The following is a 12,057-nucleotide window of genomic DNA, read 5'->3' on the forward strand; positions in this document are numbered from 1 at the left end:
TGATATTTTTGGTGCTTCATTCCGAAGACTTTCTTCTTCTCAAAGCTAAGTACCCCGTTGGGGAAACTTTTCTTGCTCCAGTCCGATGTCAGAAAAAGTTAATTGTATTTCATGTGGGAAGCAAATACCTCATAAGGATTTCCACTCTTACTGTATTCCTTGTCTAGGCCCTGACCATGACGTAGCTAGTTGTTGGTTTTGTGCTAGATTTAATCAACATACTATTAAGCGGAGATACGATTTTGCTTTTCATTACTTTGGCAGGCGATTTAATTACAGTATGTAATACCGGATACGCTTCCGACTACCGGAGTTCACAAAAAGTGCAAGGATAAGGACAGGCCTCCGAGGTCCAACTCAGACGACTGTTTACAAGCAGACCCAGCTGCAGGTTCAGCCGTAGTCAGTGAGGGGCTTTCGCAGCCCCTGTCGTCTTCTATTACTGAACCGCTTGCCGAAACAGACTCCCACGAGGAGCCCAACTAGGCCTTTGAGTACTCCAGGTGCAGGACCTTTGGATAATGCTCCCTCGGATGGGTCCGGAGCCGCTGTGCAGGTACCGGCTTCCGAGGGGGTTTTCAGGCCTATGCAGCTTCAGATAAAGGCAGACTCCTTCTAAAACAAAGACTCAAGCCCAGGCCTCCTCTGATCTGGGACCTAAATCTCAGAAACAAAAGCTTAAAATGGCGGAGGACTTACTAACTATGATTATGGGTTCACAACCCCCTCCAGACAAAAGGCCAAGACAAGAATTGGACTATGAATTCTCTGATTAGGCATCTATCTCTTCAGTGTCTTCCTCTGAACAGGATTATACTTTCCCTCCTTATGAGGATTCTGATGCTGAGGAATCCATTCCTTCAGCTTCTCCCCATGAGGATTTTTCTTTTGGGGAAACTTTACATGACATGAGGGAACATTTTCATTGGGAAGGACAGGAGTACTCTGAATCTAAGAGAAGGCTTAGGGATTTCCTTCTTCCCCAACACAGACCCCTGGCTATTCCTCCTATTTTGGATATTGTGGGTGACTTCTTTTCTGAGGCTAATTTAACTCCTGACTCCTTTCCTCCAGCCCCTGCAAAGCCTGATAGATATTACAGAGTCCCTCACTCCCACCAGTTTCTTTGTAAAAATCCTTCTGATCCAGAAACCATTTCTCAGGGTCCTAAGGGTGTTAAGGCCATCACTGCTAAGAACCCTATTCCGTCAGATAAGGATTCTAGAGCTTTGGAGAGATGGGGAAAAAAGTGTACACTTCTGCTACTTTATCCATTAGGGCTTTAAATTGTCAATTTCATATGCTAAAATATCAGCAAATTCTTCTGTTATGAAACAAAAGCGAGGTACCATTTCTGCATGTGCAGAAAATAAGGAATTACACGATTTGATGCATGCTACTGAGCAGGTAGGGAAACATACCTTACACTGTGGTTTTGATGCTTTGGAGGCCTCATGCAGGGCAGCTGCTACTGGCACGGTCATTAGAAGGCATGCTTGGTTAAAGGAACAAAATTTGCCTGATCAAGTGAAAACAAAGTTACTGGATGCTCCTGTTCAACATAATGTTTTGTTTGGGTCTAAGGCTGAAGAGGTGATAAAGAAAATGGAGGATAAGGCAAAGTCCATGCAAACAGTTAAGGATTTCTTACAAGTTCAGCCCCCAAGATTTAGTAGAAATTGGCCAACTAAAAATTGGTCCTTTCCCAGCTCGGACAGGCCTCAGAGGGGTAGATATAGGTGCCCCAGAGGGGAGGGCCCAAGCTCAGACCTCTTATAGACCTAGACAGTGGAGTGCTTCCACCCCCAGGGGTGGAGAGGACAGACCTCAATCTTATAGGAAACAGGTTCAATGACTCCCCCCTGCATGGCTCCAGGAACCTCTTTCCTGGAAGCCCCTCTAGGAGGAAAACTCTTTTTCACCGAAATTGGACTTGCATAACCCAAGATAAGTGGGTTCTGGATGTAGTTTCAAGAGGTTACAAATTCCATTTTCATACCTTGCCAAGACCAAATGGATGGCCATCCCTACCAAAAAACCAATGGGCAGAGGCATTAAACCAGGTGGGATCCCTCATGGCTATGAGGGCCATAGAACTGGTTCCACAATCAGACTGGGCAAGGCTTTTACTCGAGACTCTTTCTAGTTCCCAGAAAACAAAAGTATTGGAGACCCATCCTGGATCTGTCAGTCTTAAATACTTTCCTGGAGATACCAAAGTTTAAGATGCTTACTCTGCAGCAGCTCCTGCCAATGTTGAGCAAAAATGCATGGATGGTGACATTGGATTTAAAGGAGGCTTACTTACACATTCCTATCAGACAGGAGTGCAGAAGATACCTCAGGTTCAAGGCAGGCTCGAAACATTATCAATTCTCTGAGCTGCCCTTTGGCTTGTCTACTGCGCCCGGGGTCTTCAAGTGCCTGGCACCAGTAGTAGCTTACTGCAGACTCAAGGGAATTCAAATTTACCCTTATCTGGATGACTGCCTTATTCAAGCAGACAGCAAGGATGTATTACTCCAGCACCTGGAATTTGTTCAAAACCTACTCAAGTACCTGGGATTCACTGTGAACATAAAGTCAAATTTGGCACCCACACAACAGATACCTTTCCTGGGTGCTCTTTTAAACACAACCCAGATGGCATTCCTGACCTCCGAAAAACAACTTCAGCTGGCTTCAACTTTCAAAATCCTGGTGTTAATGTCTCAGCTAACTGCAAGGAAATTCCTGCAGGCTTTTGGTTACATGGCCTCCTGCGTCCTTCTCATACCATATGCAAGACTGCATATGAGAAAGATACAATGGTACCTAAAAAGCGTATGGTCCCAGCATTATCACAGTCTAGACACAGAGATTGCTGTCTTGCCTTGCCTGCAAAAGGAATTCCATTGGTGGGCCATGGCATGTCTTCATAACAAAGGGAAAGCCTTCAGTCTACCTCCAGCCTACCAAGTGTTAACCACGGACGCCTCGGATTATGCATGGGGAGCCCACTTGCAGGGGAAAGGCCTGCAAGGTTTTTGGACAGAGGATCAGAAGCATCTACATATCAATTTAAGAGATGTTAGCTGTGCAGAATGCCCTCTTGGCTTTCAGGGATCTTCTACAGCCAGGGCAACTACTGATATGGACAGACAACACCACAGTTATGTGGTACATAAACAAGCAAGGGGGTTCACACTCCTACCCCCTTTGCAGACTAGCCATGGCTCTGTGGAACAAAGCACTAGCTTGCAAAGTGGGCCTACAAGCTCAGTTCCTGCCAGGGAAACAAAATACTCTGGCAGACAGCCTGAGCAGGAACCTGTCAGTCCCACACGAGTGGATGCTAGACACCCAAATATTCAAGATTACAGAAGCCTGGGGCTGCCTGGACATAGATCTATTTGCATCTCCCCACAACTACCAGTTACAGACTTTTTGCACAAGGACATATCACAAACTAGCATGGAAAGTGGATGCTCTCTCATTCAGTTGGAGGAACTTCTCTGGGTATGCCTTTCCTCCTCTACCTCTTCTTCCACGGGTGTTATTAAAGATAAAACAGGACAAACCCAAGATGATTTTACTGGCCCTAAATTGGCCTCGACAGTTTTGGTACTCAACACTGATGAATCTATCCCAGGAGCTTCCTTGGATTCTAACTCAGATTCCAAATCTTTTGTCCCAACACCAGGGCCAGGTTCTGCACTCTCACAGCAAGGTAAATGGAAGAGATTTTGCACCTGGATGCATGTTCAGGATTCAGATACTCTAATTCCAAATATTCCATTGATTTTACATTACCTGACAGACATGTTACATAAGGGTTTATCCTTTTCCTCCATAAAAATACATGCCTCAGCTATCTCTGCACATTACAATACAGATCCTCCAATTTTTTCACATCCACTTCTGAAACAATATCTCAGAGGAGCAAAGAATTTAAGGCCCCCTAGGACACCACCCATACCTGCCTGGGACCTCAACTATGTTCTGGAAAAACTTATTCTGCCTCCTTTTGAGCCTGCTGCCACATCTGATATAAAGTATTTATCATGGAAGACCGCTATCCTACTGGCTTTGACTTCAGCCAGGAAAGTCTCGGAGTTACAAGCACTCATGGCTGTGAAAACCTTACATTATTTTTTCAAGACAGGGTTTCTTTAAGGACTAACCCCACTTTCATGCCTAAAGTGGTTTCTAAAGTGGCTTTAAACCAAACTATTCACCTGCCAACTTTTTTCCCCAATCCACAAAATAAGGGGGAGAGGATCTTGCATTCTTTGGACGTGCACAGGCAGCTTAGTTTTTACCTGGACAGAACCAAGGATATCAGAAAAACAGAACTGTTTCTTTCTTATGCAGCAAATTCTCAAGGCAAGGCTATTTCAAAACGGACCATTTCTAAATGGATTGCTCATGGAATCAGATTTTGTTACTCATCATGGAAAACAAATCCCAGGAAAAATTAGGACTCACTCCACCAGAGCTGCTGCTACTTCTGCTGCTTTTCTCAGGGGAGTACCTACCAAAGATATTTTGGAAGCTGCAACTTGGAGTTCAGTGCATACTTTCTCTAAGCACTATAATCTACCTCTCTATTCTAAGTCCAGGGCAGGCTTTGCTTCTGCAGTCTTGCAAGGCCTTCTAGCCGCCCCTTCTACTCAATAATCTCCACCCTTTATCTCAGCTTTGGGATTCATCCCTACAGTGATGACTGCAACAGTGAAACACTAACATAGTACAGTTGTGTACACTTGCCATAGTGTCTTCAATGTTGCAGTCTGGGTTACCCACCCCCCTGTCCCCTCTTATTCTTTCATTAGTGTGGTTCCCTGCTTCACCCTTCTGAGGTGTATTTGCTACAGGGTATGGAGTTTGTTGTACCTTACTTTTAGCCTTTACTTTTGGGCACCTGACATCTGGGGCAAGAAAAACTGGAGAACATGACATTGGCTGGGAGCTTTGTACCCCTGGCGCTCTGACATCAGGGAGGATGACTGCACAGCCGACACCGGACCAGACTTTGGGATTCTGGACGACCGAGGGCTGCCTGCCGGCAGGAAGAAGCCTACAGTGATGACTGCAACAGTGAAGACACTCTAAGATCTACATTTATGGTAAGTGTACACAACTGTACTTTTCTTGGTCATAGACTTCAGCCCAGGGAGGAATGCTATTCAGCTGTAGAAAAGGAAGGTCTAGCCATAGTGTGGGTACTGCAGAAACTTCAGCCTTATCTGTATGGAAGGAAATTCGGTGTAGTTGGATCACAATCTCCTAACATGGTTGCATCAAGCCAGCCAGTAAAATGCCAAGTTACTAAGGTGGAGCCTAGGGTTGCAAGCATATGTCAGTGCAGCACCGTAGTGGGATTAGCAATGCCAACACAGATGGGCTCTCAAGACAGGGAATGGGCTAAGGTATACCCAGATAGACTCAACCCTGTCAAGCAATGTTTCTCAAGGGTCACTTGAAAAATGAGCTTGAGTTCTCTGGTGGGGGATATGAAAGTGAGGGGCTGCATACCCAGCTAGGTAGAATTTTGTAAATGATTCTCTGTCCTTGTAAATAGTAATATAATACACAAGCTTGTTTCACAAATGTAAGAATATCTGTGCTGAGCTTCAAACATTTTGCCATAGTGCACTCTGCTGGAAGAAAGCTGATAAGTAGAATTATATGACTGATCTCAAGCTAGGAGACTGGATATCTACAGCTGGAAATTTTATATTTTACGATGGAGATGATTACTAGGTTTCACATGTAAAGTCTTATTGCTGTGACTTCCTGGCAGCTGCAGATCTGCTGCAAGATGACTCTTGCATGCTTAGTTGGGATCCATCTGGACTCTGTCTAAAGGTCACTCCTAATTCTCATTCCTGTATATGTAGGCTTGGAGACCATGGAGTTAAAGCCACATGTCTGTCTACTCAGAAGTCCCATGACACATTCCTGGAAGAGGACAGCCAGGAAGAAGCATAAACTCCACCACAGAGTCTGTTGCCAGAGACTCTTATTTAGATGACTTTCTGAGAAGTTTCTTCAAGATCCTCCCTCCTCCCTGAAGATGTCTGCTTTGGTGATATCCTCTGAGATGGGGGGGGGGGGGTTTCACCAAAACTTTCTGAAGTCAGTGTTTCTCAAAGATTTTGGTCTGGCCTTTGTTCTAGGGGGTCTGTCTTCCCAACTCCTTAATTGATCTCATTGGCCAAAAAGCCTGGAAGGAACCTGGTATGGCAGAGCCTGTCTTGAAGAAACCGGACAATTGTAATTGCCCCACGGAAAGAACATTGGGCTTGGGGTCACACTGTGTACATGCTATGGTGGTAGCAGCCACAAAGAACTGTCAATTTCTTTCCATCCCCCTAATGGGGATTTGAGGACATTGGACAGGGAAACTAGCTTGCACTTCACTCTCTCCATGTGCTGAACTACATGGCACACCTGACCCACTTCCAGAGCTATTTGGTAAAGGAACTTTTAAATTCCCTGGCAGTTAACTTGCCCATCAGATATCCAAATATCTGTGGATACCCACTTGTCAACCCTAAAGTCCTCATCAAATGTTGTCATGAGACTATGTAATGAAGCAGCTGCCACAGTTTACTATGAGATGTCATGCCTGGCTGCATCTCTGCGACTTTGCAGAAAGCTGTAAGTTGTACTTCCATTAATGGCCCCCTGGTGGCTGCACTTTATTTGGACCAAAAGTCAAGGATGTGCTTACCAGGAATGAACAGGACTGCAAGACCTTGTCTGCCACTGGAATCCACTTTTTCAGCCTTTCAGAGGTCTTTCCCCAAGAATCGGAGGAAGAAATTGTTTCAAAAATGCAAAGGTTTTCACCAGGACATTCCTGGGGAATAGGCCTCACAGAGGGATCAGAGTTCCATGGGAGGTCACCCATTGGGCAGAGGTGATCTGCAAAACCAAGGTTTCTAAGGACCTTTAGCAGAAAAACCTAATTAGTGTCCTCTAATACTTGCCTGACTGCTGCACAGTTGATGCATTTGGGCACTTGTCTTTACACTTTAGCTTGGCTAAATATAGCCTCTGGTTGTTGGATGCCAAAGATCATTATCAGAGGCTGTACAGTACCATTTGGTAGCACCCCAAAGACAAAACAAGATTGCCAAGACTCCACCCATTCATTTGGAATCTGCAGCAACAAACGTTTCAAGGTTGCTGGACAAGTCATCCAACCAATCCCCTAAGACCAACTATGATCTGGAGTCGAAAGGTTCTTGGTTCCAAAAAGGGTGGGACCACAGATCAACATTGGCTCTCAGCAATCTGAATCAATTTTGTAAAAGTTCTGGATGGTCACAGTACAGTCCATTCAGTTTCATCTAAAGGACTGGACTGCTGGATGTGCTCTAGCTATCTCCAAGACTCCTACTATCCTATCTAGATACAGAGCCAATCCAGGAGATTCCTCCATTTGTCTGGAAGCCATTTATCAGTTCAGACCACTGCCACTTGGTCTAAACCCCCCCCCCTCCTGGTAATCAAGATAATGGCAGTTGTGGCAGCCTGTGTCAGGCTTCGTGGGATCCAAGTTTTCCCATATCTAGATTGGTTTCCAACTGCTACCTCCAGGGATCAACTTCTGACACAGCCATTCCAGTTGCAGCTGACAACTCACCTGGGCATTTCTGTAAAAGAAGCGAGCTCTCTCCTACTCAGTTCATAGAATTCATAGGTTGTCAAATGGTCATTGTACATTAGATAGTAAAACTTTTTTCAGCAAGAGTCAAATCAGTCCTATCTATAGCTCTTCAAGTGATGAAACTTCCCGGATCCCAGGCTCAACTTACCTTGCACCTCCTAGGTCTAATGGCTTCCACTGTAGTGATGGTTCCCTTAGCCAGATATCACAAGTTCTACAGTGGGGACTAGCTTGTAGAATGGTCAGACATCCCCTTCAATACAGAGTACGACTTGCAGGTCTGCAGATTGGATTTTGTCACTTGTCACTTGTGTGCATTAAGATGTCGTTAAGTAGTTCATTGTATACAAAGGCATCACATTAAATTTAAACAAGCTATCTGACTGATAACATACTTGCATGCTGTCGCTCTGGCTGCTCACTCAAAATGGCACTGTTGCTTGCACATGCTCAGTACTTGCATGGATGTGCTGACTCACTGAAAAGCTTAAAGGTATACCACATACACTGATCTAAATCCACTTTACTGAGCTATCTCATAAAACGGGTTGCTATTAGATGACCGAAGATGCATTCTTTCGAATGCGTCTTGGTCGAACTTGAAAATACAAAATGAAGTGGCATATAAGATAATTCTTTCCCTGGGAAAGAAATTGCTTGGCTGCATCTGTTACTTGCCATTTTCATCACTGTAGTGCAATCTGAGTTGGTATATTTAAGTAGGGGGGTGCGGGAGGGGGGTGAAACCCCTCACTTTAAGTTTTTTTTTTTTGGAACAGCAATTTTTTTCCCCTTGGAAACAGCTGTTCTAAGCGTTAGTTTGTAAGCTTTCGCTTACATGGGGTCGATAAATTATAATTGTCTTTTCTAAGCGTTTGATTTAATATCGACCTATATAAACAAATGACATTTCAATAGGCATGCAGTTTATACAGACACTCTAAAGTCATGTCCATGTTGCTGTGCATGTGTAAGTAAGTTTTGAGATGTGACCTGATCTCGTGACATGATAGGATTGGTTTAGCAACAGGGATGGTCACTGTGGAATGTTCTGCTTGAGGAGTTTTTCAGGGATTTCCTCCGTAACAGGGGATTGCTGATAGAATGTCCTGTGGAACAGGAGTATTGGACAAGTCACTCTGAGAACTAGGCTGTCACAGGCAAGGTGCTGTAACATTGTTTTGGACACTGGTAACACATGCTTCCGATTTCGTCTGAATTCCACTTGTGAATCCACAATGTATGGTCTCTGCTGTTAATGCACTTTTTCACAACTCGGATGCGATCAAAGCCTTTTGAAGTCTGCATCCTCACTCTCTTCCCCTTTTCTCAATGAACTGAGCAGTTTTCTGGTTTTACCATAAGACTTATAGGACAAGTGCTTTTTCAACAGTTGGACTTTTGCTGCTTTGTTCTTAGCATGTAGAACCAGTGCATTATTGCTGATTGGTAGTGTGGTTCTGGTTTCTCGACAAGTCTCTTGGCAGGTGAACCAAGATGATCATCATGAGAAATGTTTGAGATTTAACAAGTTTAGAAAAACATCAGTAATGTCACGTCTGGATTTCTTTAACAGCTGTTTTACACTTTGAACTGCACATTCAGCCAAGACATTTGAGTGTATTCAGGACTACTCATAATATGATCAAAGTCCCACTCTTTTCTGCAAATTTTCTTGAAATGCTGACTTGTAAACTGTGCACCATTGTCAGAAATAACTGGACTACCATGGACAGAAAAGTGTTGCTTCACCTTTGGAATTGCAGTACTGGAAGTTAGGTTGGTAAGTAGGTCAACCTCGAACCAATTTAAATGTTTAACACCAAGTAGTGATAATTCCACTCCATCTATGTCTACTGTTGACCAAGGTAGTTAATGAATCTGGCTTAACTGAAGTGGTTCTTTCTGTTGATGAGGCTTTGTACTATTCCATACTTGGGACCTCTTCCTATTCTTCCACACTAGCCTAGTCATCTTCTGTCACATTTCAATCCCTCAGACTGCAAGATCCTAAGGTTCTTCAACTTGTCAATGTCTATACCGTATCCTTAAACTACTGCTCAGGCTGTACTGCTACTATTCTTAACTCTCACTGTTTATCTGCATAACTCTTTCTGGCTGCTATTTTCATAAACTAACATTCTATTTTTCAAGTACTATAACAGTCACACTGCACTACATACGTACTATTTTGTGGACACCGTCATGTATGGTGAGTGACTTACTATTGTCTTACATCCTATAGAATTGTCTAGATGTGTAGTAATATATTGCAACATCTTGTAACATTGTTCTTTCAATTTATTTTGTATAGCATTTCTAATGTAATTTGTATTGTATTGGATTATACTGCATTTGTATTGTACTGTATGTGGAGCTTTTCTCCCCAGGCCTGTAACTGGTTCTGTAGACCCAGTCAGACCATCCTGGTGAACAGATTTCAAATAAAGTAAATAGTGAACAAGATGAAGTACTTAATATCTTGTGACATAGAAGGCCAAAATACTAGTTCTCTCTACCTTCTTTTGGTAGAATCAGTTCCTGGGTGGCCATGATGCAAGATCTTGAAGGGACAAATCCCAGTGTTTAAAAATCTGGTCCAAATTCTCTTCTAAAGAGGGAGTGGCAGTGTCCTTATTGGCAACATCCAGTTTTTTGTGTCATCATGGAGCCCCTCGTTCCCTTATCAGCTTACTGCGAATATGCCTTTCCATTAAGGTTCTGCTTCCGTACAGGAAGCGCTTACTTTTATTTTATTCTACAAGCTGCTTTGTTTTTTTTTTTTAGAATCCTGCCTAGCTGTATAGAGTATGTAACAGAATGCTGATTCAAGTGATACTTTGAATTTTATTTGGCTTTGTTTTTTACAAGTTGACATTTAAAAATGCTCTTGTTGCATTTGTCAAACTTGGGACAGAAATGGATCACTGAGCAAGCATTCATTGCAAGAAAATACTGAGCTGTTTTGACTGTGGTTTGCAGTGGCATTCCCTTTTACAGGCTTGCAGTGAAAAACAATGTTCAACTGCAGCAATGCCAGATAAGGGTGTGGCGAGGGGGCTGAGTGACGTGCAGATCGAGAAATGAATGTGTGAAGGTGCGAGTGTGCACAAGTGCATCTGAAGTCTTCCCGAATACATTTTTTGATACATTTGTCAGTTTGGTTGAACAATAAATGTATGTCACAATTTCTTCAAGCATATTGCCTACCTGCCATTTTAAGAGTGCATTCACGTACTGAACAAAATTAACAGAACATGCTATCAAATGTAAAAATAGGTAGACTGAAGACAGAAATAGAGGGCCATCATACGAACGCATAGTATGCAAAGGAAGCTATTTAATCTAATTCTTGTATGGTAAGCCAATGTGGTGTTTTGCTAGTCTTTGTGGACACTATGCTCATGCTGTATGAGAATAAAAGATCTGATAGAAGGGGCAATGAAAGCTTTGGGCCTTTTTCAACTGTTAAAATGCATTTAGGTTGTACCCTGATGTCATCACTAAGTAACTGATTATAGCCTTTTAGTCTCTTCCAGCATAGTGTTAATAAGTCAGAACATTAGTGTTACACCTGCTGCGTTTGGAAAAGCGTCTCCAATTCCTTCAGTTATAGGTCCTCCCAAAAGTCCATTTTTTGAGCATAAATAAGATCACAAATTTTATTACTTTTGGTTATATGTGACTTGATCTAAAATTAATATCAAAGGGCGGTGCATGCTTATTGTGTCATCAACTAGGAAGAAGCAAAAATTAAGGATTATCTTTCACTATTCCTTTGTGCACTGTTATAAATGGGGGAAGCAATTTTGTTTTTTCAATTAGTGTCTCGCCCTCCCTTTATACTTGAGTGATTTTCGTCTCCCAGCTTTGTTTATTTCAGGCAATAAATGGAGTACGTGTGGTACAGAGTATTGCTCCTGGATGGAGTTTATCAAATCCAAGATGGATCCAGTGTCAGGAGTGATTGTAATTTTGCTTGTGGTAAGAGGTGTCAAGCTGTATCTTAAGGAAAGAGTGATATTTCACATTGTTTAGTTTTTTTTTTTTTTAATTTGAGTCCATTCTTTAGTCTCCACCTATGTTCTTGTATGTGCAGCAGTCTTATAGCACTGGTACATTGTTAATGAGTTTGCTGCTTCTACCAATAAATGTACATTATTCTAAGGAAGCCTCAATTAAGTGACAAATTCTCAGGAGAAGTTGCTCTGCGTTTTGGTTGTCTTTTTTGTATTAGTTTGTCATTTATTACAAGGTATTAAAATTGGTTGCAGTGATTTTGTAGATTATAGATAGAAGTATATTTTTATACTATGTTTCCTGTGATCTTGTAGTGTAAGGAGTAAGCCTTTCTACACATGGGTGGTAAACTATTAGTGTATTTTATATACTTTTTC

General features: G+C 42.6%; 1 protein-coding gene across 2 annotated transcripts in view; it reads left to right on the top strand.

Moving 5' to 3' along the window:
- Positions 1-12,057, top strand: part of SPDYC (speedy/RINGO cell cycle regulator family member C) — a 688,680-nt gene that overhangs the window by 478,724 nt on the left and 197,899 nt on the right. The gene's annotated exons all lie outside the window — the stretch shown is intronic.

The sequence above is a fragment of the Protopterus annectens genome, chromosome 6.part1, assembly GCF_019279795.1.
Source record: "Protopterus annectens isolate FY-2018-M chromosome 6.part1, PAN1.0, whole genome shotgun sequence".
NCBI classification, from domain to species: domain Eukaryota; kingdom Metazoa; phylum Chordata; order Ceratodontiformes; family Protopteridae; genus Protopterus; species Protopterus annectens.